Source organism: Jaculus jaculus, chromosome 5 (genome assembly GCF_020740685.1).
Source record: "Jaculus jaculus isolate mJacJac1 chromosome 5, mJacJac1.mat.Y.cur, whole genome shotgun sequence".
In the NCBI taxonomy this organism is placed as follows: domain Eukaryota; kingdom Metazoa; phylum Chordata; class Mammalia; order Rodentia; family Dipodidae; genus Jaculus; species Jaculus jaculus.
In genome coordinates, this window is record NC_059106.1 from 145,335,495 (window position 1) to 145,343,922 (window position 8,428).

General features: G+C 37.6%; 1 pseudogene; it reads left to right on the plus strand.

The window, feature by feature from the left end:
• Positions 1–5,481: 5,481 nt before the first annotated feature.
• LOC101615332 lies at positions 5,482–7,567 on the plus strand (annotated as a pseudogene).
• The last annotated feature ends 861 nt before the right edge of the window (positions 7,568–8,428 follow it).

An 8,428-nucleotide genomic window follows, 5' to 3' on the forward strand; every position in this document is an offset into this window, starting at 1 on the left:
CCTACTAACCCTCTTTCCCAGGATTTAATCCTCTCTGTCTTTCTCTGCTTTTATTAATGAATTATTTTTTACATATAGAAACAAGAATATAGATTGATTCAGACCTTAATCTGTGTGAGTAATGAATTGTTTAAATCACTTCAGGTATTAACTTTTTCATAAAAATTATTCATGTTTCTTATAATATTTCTTGTCTCTTAATACTCTTATTTATTTATTTTTTCAAGATAGGGTCTTAAAGCCCAGGCTGACCTGGAATTCACTATGTAATCTCAGGATGTCCTGTAACTCACAGCAATCCTTGTACCTCTGCCTCCCTAGTGCTGTGACTAAGGCATGAACCACCACACCCAACTTGTGTCTTTTCTAAAAGTGTTTATTTTTACATTTTTATGTTATTATTTTTCTTTTTTTGTAGATGAGAAAGCTGAGATTCCCAGAGGCATTTGATAAATAACATGACGCTATCTAAATGGTAACTACACAGTAAACATATAAATATGGGAAGGCTTGGTAAATAAATCTTGCCCTAGCCAATCTACAGCATGTCTTCAGGGAACACTAAGAAGTGAAAAGATTTGTCAAGTGAGATTTCTGGAATACATTTATTCTATATACTCAACAATAGAGCGGATTTCAGCTCAAGAACTGAGCACATCCCATTCCTTGGGATCCTTTGGTGGGTGGCAGCTCTGAACCCTATCTTTATTCCACACTGCTAAGCTGCCTGTCCACTGCATTCACTTACTCTACACTCTTCTGTATAGTCATGCTTTCCTTTTCACAGTCTCCTTTCACTGTCTTCTGTCAATGCTGCTTAAATATAGGAAAATTGTCTACTATAAACATTGCTTTTATAGGTCTGTATGTATTATGTGATATATTTCACTCTAGAATTACAATATGGTTATTTTTCCCTACTTAAATATTTTCCATTGTAAATCCCCTCCTCACAATCCTTTTGACAATAGCTTTTAGATCTGATTATTGTAACTCCAAATGTATGAGTAAATTTGTGTCCTTAAAAGCTGGGTGTGGTGATGCACGCCTTTAATCCCAGCACTCAGGAGGCAGAGGTAGGAGGATCACTATGAGTTCGAGGCCACCCTGAGACTCCATAGTGAATTCCAGGTCAGCCTGGGCTAGAGTGAGACCCTACCTCAAAAAAAAAAAAAAAAAAAGGGTCCTTTTGTGGCATAGTTTTTTTCTTTTAATCTCAATATTCTAACAAGCGTGCAAGATATTATACATGAGAACAAATATATAGTAAAAGGTAAGTCAAAGTATTGTCATCCCAAATATATATAATGCCAAACAGCAGACAATGCATCACTACCTCCAGCCTGCACTGAACACTTTATAAGATTTATAAGATTTGTATCAATGTTAGTCAGTTTCACACTCCAGAAATATTGCTATGAGCTCCATGCTGTTTTTGTTTTTCACATATTTTCTTTTATCTCTTTCATTTACTTATTTTTTATTTACTGGTGTGTGTTTCATATGTGAGTGTGTGTGTGTGTGTGTGTGTGTGCACGCATGTTACTCTGTGCAAGTGTGGGTACATGCAGGTCACAATGTATTTACGGGAGAGGACAACCACTGGTGCTCATCTTTGGCTTTCCACAACTTTCTTTTTTCATATGCATATTTCATAGGCTGTTAAAGTTCTAACATTCAACATTTATCTCATTAGCAATATGTAACAACTGAATTTCTATTTTAGACTTTTTTAAACACAGTTTCCCTTTCTTATTGGTTTCTTTAGTCCATGATGTGCAAAGCTCAAGAACCAGCAAGCACATCAACTGGAAAGCTATGTGCATGCTGCCTTCTCTACTTTTTCCTCCTACAAAAACTCTTAAGTCTTTATGTTCTAGTTTCTCAATAATCCTGGTGGGCTACTTTTATTTCTATGGGACTGTGTTTCCTCCTATAACATGTTCTGCTTATTAGTAACTATCTCCACTATTGTTTAGGAAAAAAAATAACAAGGCTAACAAATTCTCCTAGAGGAAAATCAGCATGCAAAACTGGGATTAGTTTTAATACAGCTTTATTCTATGCTGAATTTAAAAAATACTGTATAAAAACTTCTTAGGATTCACTACAGTTTCCGGAGACTACACTGTATGAACAGACCCATAAGACTTAAGATTTATGAGCTTCATAATGAATTCACTTGTGATCTATGATGATTTTGAATAAAATCTCCTGGTATATTCTAAATATCAGTAAATTATATTTCTGAAAAAAATTGCTATGAATAAAACTGTAGTGATTAAAATTTTGATGTATTTTAAGATTAACATAGGTTTTTTTGTAACATGCCATGTTTGGTTTTGTTATTTAAAGCCATGTAAAGGGCTGGAAAGGTGGATCTGTTGCTACAAATGCTTGCTTTGAAGGCACAGGGATCTGAATGCTACACCCAGAACCAATATTCTAAAAGTCAAATGTGTTGACATATGGTGCTTGTAGTCCACAGAATGGAGATGTAGAGACAGAAGGATCCATGGGGGTTCTTTGGCCTACAGATAAGTGGTATATTGCAGGCCAATGAAGCCCCTGTCTCACACATGGCAGTGTTTCTGAGGAGGACACCCAAAGGTGTCTTCCAACTTCTGTATGCAGCTCCATACATACACATATATGCAGATGCTCACATGCATGTGCATGCATTCAGGGAGACAAAAATTCCATGTGCATAGAATTAAAGCATTTTGAAGAGAAAGAGAGCAGATCAATAGTAGCAGCCTAAAGCTGAAGAAGTATCAAGCTGTATTATGAACTGCTCAACATATATTGGAAGTAGATTACGAATGGGAAATGCATCAACATGATGATTCACCATGATAAGCCAGTGTCAAAAGCCCAAGCTCAAAGAACTATGCATAATAACAATAAGTCTGGTACATGTAATTTCTTCATAAAAATAGTGACATTTGTAAGGCTACTACATTTTTATGAAGACAATTAAATGATGTCAGATATTTTCAGGTAAAGAAGCGAAAGGAATTATCTTAAAAACTGAAATAAATACTTATGAACACATATGGAAATGCATTTCACCATTTGAAGTAAATCATTAGTTTACATTTTGGGGGTTTCATTCCTTATAATAACAGGATTATTTTTTGCCTTTCCTGTATGTCTCATCCATGTATTCAACAATGTTTATCATGAAAAAAATGAATTATTTTATAAAAACCACATAAATCAATAGAAATTACATTGGACAAACACAGAACAGTATTTTTAATTTTTATAAGGTAATAGAGTCCTGAAACACAGTGTGTTTATGGTCAGTGTTACTTTATTAGATTAATTTCAGAAAACTCAGTTCAAAATCACATATATTTAAGAATAAAACATGGGTGGTATTCAGATATCATAGCATATTCATATATTTTATAAAGATAAGATCCATATTAATCTTTAATATCCTGTCAGCTTTCAGAGGCAATAATCCTTCTTGTACATTGTGGGGAAGGTCATTGAAAAAAAAGGAGCTCCAATTGCCTTATTAAAATGGCTATGAAACCAGTCAATATTGCCAGACAAATGAGGAATTTAAGAAGTGTTTAAATCTCCTCCAGAGCGTGTCCAGATGTTATGGGATAGCATCAAATAGCTTATGTTCTGATTTCATTTCACTGACCCTTGGGAATACTTTCAACTCACCAGAGCTTCCATCTATCAAATGACACAATGCTAATTTGTACTTGACTGCATTTCATTCTCATTTTCATTTTCATTCACTCTCTCCTCATTGCTCTCTTTTGCTTATACCACAAGAAATCACTATAATTTTGTCCTTCAATGTTTCAGATACATTTATTTAATTTTGTTCAATCTGTATGTTTTATGACAATAACCCTTTTCCATGAAAAATGTCCACAAAATGTGCAAAGGCATTTGTATACCATTGCTACAATTTCATATGACCCCTACTTCCAACATGATGGAATACTTAAGGACACAATCATGTGCAGGTATCCTGGGGTAGTCACCTTTTCTTCTGAGAGCTGACAGTAATCTGAGAGAGGGGATATTCAGTGAAGGAGAAGAGGTGTAGTTCTGACAAGAAGCAACTCAATGAGGCATGCTACTGTGGAATACAAAGGGAAAGAGTTTAACAAGTGATTCTCTGAGAGAGAAGCTACCTCAAACTCAAATACATTTTTTGTGTTTCATTACCAGCTGTTTCCATATGTTATTGTTCTTTTTTTATTTCTTTCTTTTCCAAACAATAAGTTTTCATTGCCCTAATTTCCAGAAGTTTCAGTCCATCTTGGTGGAGGAAGCACTTGTCACATCACAGCCGTTCATTCCATCTCAGCTGGAGAGCAGAGGGGTAGTAGGCTAGTAATATCTGCATTCCTTCTTCTCACAATTTTATTCCATCTTTGTCCAAATAGTGAGTGGTCCCACCAATATCCAAGGTATTTCTTCCCTGTTAGCTCATCCTTTCTGAATATGCCTTCCCAGCTACAGCTGGGAGTGCACTTTACTGGTCTCCTATCTTTCAATTATTCTGAATCTGACAACTAAGGGTTTGTATCACATATTTGTAATCTATCAATATATTGCTGGTGTCCAGCCTCCAAATCCCACTGCTGAGCTGTTTACCCCACTCATATATCCAAAATGCACCAGAATTTTACCAGCTCTGAAATAAAGGTGATCTTGCCCCAGGCTTCTAAATTGTCTGAAGTTTTATATATCCAATACTCATGTCCCAAACAAATACATTTAACCAACTCTTTTGCTACTCTGAGGCAAAATTCCTATAAGTGCTTAGTTGTTCAGTGATCCTTTCACAAAATATGTCACATTAAGGAAAGCAATCAAGGGCTGGACAGATGGCTTTGTGGTTAAGCGCGTACCTGTAAAGCCTAAGGACCTCGGTTGGCGGCTGGATTCCCCAGGACCCACGTTAGCCAGATGCACAAGGGGGTACAAGCTTCTGGAGTTCGTTTGCAGTGGCTGGAGGCCCTGGCACATCCACTCTCTCTCTTTCTCTGTCTCCTTCTCTCTCTGTCTGTCACTCTCAAATAAATAAGCAAATAAATAAATAAATAAATAAAGATAAGCAATCACCATTTCTTGTTAGTATCTTAACATCCTTCAATAAATGCTTTTTCATTTGGCCTGACTGATGTTTGTGAAACTTAAAGGAAGGCAGCATAGCTGAGTGGACGATTTGGATTTATACCCTACTAATTAATACATTAAGTATGCCATTCTAAAGAGATACAACTTTGAGGGAAATTAATACTTTTTTTCAAATCTTCTAATTTCTTACTTCGAAATAATGCTCAGCAGGTGATTTTGAGAAGTTATTTTGTATGGGTTAATAACTTGAAACAGGGGGTTTGAATATGAGGCAGAGCAGCGGCAAGGAGCAGGTAGTGCAGGCTACAGTCTGCTGCTGGGATTCCCTCCTCCGTCCCTGTGTCCCCACTAGATGCTGTAGCAATGGAGCTCAGCGATGCAAATTTACAAACACTATAACGGAATATTTGAAGAAAACCCTTGATCCGATCCTGCCATCAGAGGACCAGCTGAGAAATTTCTCTAATCTGTAGAAGGAAATCAGAATTACCCATTGTTGCTTTTAACATTGCTGGAAAAGTCCCAGTATAATGTCATCAAAGTGTGTGCATCAGTAACCTTCAAGAACTATATTAAAAGGAACTGGAGAATTGTTGAAGATGAACCAAACAAAATTTGTGAAGCTGACCGAGCAGCCATTAAAGCCAACATAGTGTAGTTGCTGCTGAGCAGCCCAGAGTAGATCCAGAAGCAGTTGAACGATGCTATTAGCATTACTGGCAGAGATTTCCCTCAGAAACGGCCTGACCTGTTGACAGAAATGGTGAATCGCTTTCAGAGTGGAGATTTCCATGTTATTAATTGAGTCCTTCATATAGCACACTCATTATTTAAAAGATACCGTCATGAGTTTAAGTCAAACGAGTTATGGACTGAAATTAAACTTGTTTTGGATGCCTTTGCTTTGCCTTTGACTAATCTATTTAAGGCCACCATTGAGCTGTGCAATACCCATGCAAATGATGCCTCTGCCCTGAGAATTCTTTTCTTGTCCTTGATCCTGATCTCAAAATTGTTCTATAGTTTAAAAACTTACAGGATCTTCCTGAATTTTTAGAAGACAATATGGAAGCCTGGATGAACAATTTTCATACCCTCTTAACGTTGGACAATAAGCTTCTACAAACTGATGATAAAGAGGAAGCCGGCTTACAGGAACTCTTAAAATCCCATATCTGTGTGAATGCAGCCCTCTGTGCACAGAAGTATGATGAAGAGTTTTCAAAGGTACCTGCCTCGCTTTGTCACAGCCATCTGCAACTTACTGGTTACAACAGGACAAGAGGTTAAATATGATTTGTTGGTAAGTAATGCAATTCAATTTCTGGCTTCAGTTTGTGAGAGACCACATTATAAGAATCTTTTTGAGGACCAGAACACGCTGACAAGCATTTGTGAAAAAATTATCGTGCCTAATCTGGAATTTAGAGCGGCAGATGAAGAGGCCTTTGAGGGCAACTCTGAGGAGTACACACACAGAGATCTGGAAGGCTCTGGTATTGATACTAGACGTAGGGCTGCTTGCGATTTTGTTCGAGGATTATGCAAGTTTTTTGAAGGACCCGTGACAGGAATCTTCTCTGGTTATGTTAATTCCATGCTCCAGGAGTATGCAAAAAACCCACCTGTCAACTAGAAACACAAGGATGCAGCCATTTATCTAGTGACATCTTTGGCATCAAAAGCCCAAACACAAAAGCATGGAATTACTCCAGCCAATGAACTTGTGAACCTGACTGAGTTCTTTGTGACTCACATACTCCCTGATTTAAAATCAATGAATGTGAATGAATTTTCTGAATTTATAGCTGACAGTATCAAATATATTATGATTTTTAGGAATCAAGTTCCAAAGGAGCATCTTTTAGTCTCTATTCCTCTCTTGATTCATCACCTTCAAGCTGGAAGTATTGTCCATACATACACAGCCCATGTTCTTGAGAGGCTGTTTACTATGAGAGGACCTAACAATGCCACTCTCTTTACAGCTGCAGAAATCGCACTGTTTGTTGAGATTCTGCTAACAAACCTTTTCAAAGCTCTCACACTTCCTGGCTCTTCAGAAAATGAATATATTATGAAAACTATCATGTTTAGTTTCTATCTTCTACAAGATGCCATAATTCCCTATATTCCTACTCTCATCACTCAGCTAACACAGAAGCTGTTAGCTGTTAGCAAGAACCCAGGCAAACCTCATTTTAATTACTACATGTTTGAAGCAATATGCTTGTCCATAAGGATAACCTGCAAAGCTAACCCTGCTGCTGTGGTCAACTTTGAGGAGGCTTTGTTTCTAGTATTTACTGAAATCTTGCAAAATGATGTGCAAGAGTCCATCCCATATGTCTTTCAAATGATGTCCTTTCTTCTAGAAACATGCAAAAATGGCATCACGTCTTCGTACATGGCCTTATTTCCTCACCTCCTCCAGCTGGGGCCCTTGTAAGGTAGATGAGTTGGTTCTCTCCTTAGGATCTTTGGCTGTCTGAGAAAAAGAAGCAGATTCTCCAACAGAAAGTAAAGTTAGCACCAGACAAATGGGATAACCCTTAATGTTTTAGAGAGAGTTAAATAGGTGTAGGCCCACTTGTAGCCCAGGATTGGTAGGAGCTTGATAATGGAGAGTATGCTCAATTTTGGATATGGTTCTGACTAGTTTCCTACCTTCAGCTATGGGTTCCATTCCACTGAGCAGATCAGCCAAATCAAGAGCAGTTGGTTTCCCACCATGGCTGTGTGCCATTATTATACTTGTGAAAGCATCACATCAAGTTGTTTGCTACTAAGTAGGTTAGACCATGAGTTACTTGGACAGATATTGGTCATTTTCCCCCAGTTGCTCATGTAGCACCTTCCAGCACTAGACACGCTGTCGGTGGACAGACTCTCTTCCAGCTTCCAGTCATGTCACTCCATGCCATGTGCTAACAGCAGCAGGGTCTTACCACTAACTTTTGGTGGGTCATCAAGCACTCTGACAGAAATCTGAAATCTGTCTTTTATTGGGGAAACCTTGTAAGTCTCTGATCAAAAGCTCATTGTGGATGATATCCACCTGCTAGTACTGGGACTTACAGGTCAGCAACCAAGAAGAGAAGGAAGAAAAATATAAGTGGTATAAAATAGATAGAGATTAGAGAGAAAAGAGAGAGAGAGAGAGAGAGAGAGAGAGAGAGAGAGAGAGAAAGGAAGGAAGGAAGGAAGGGAGAAAGAAAGAAACAAAGAAAAAGAAAAAGAAAGAAAGAAAGAAAGAAAGAAAGAAAGAAAGAAAGAAAGAAAGAAAGAAAGATAGAGGAGGAGATAAAGG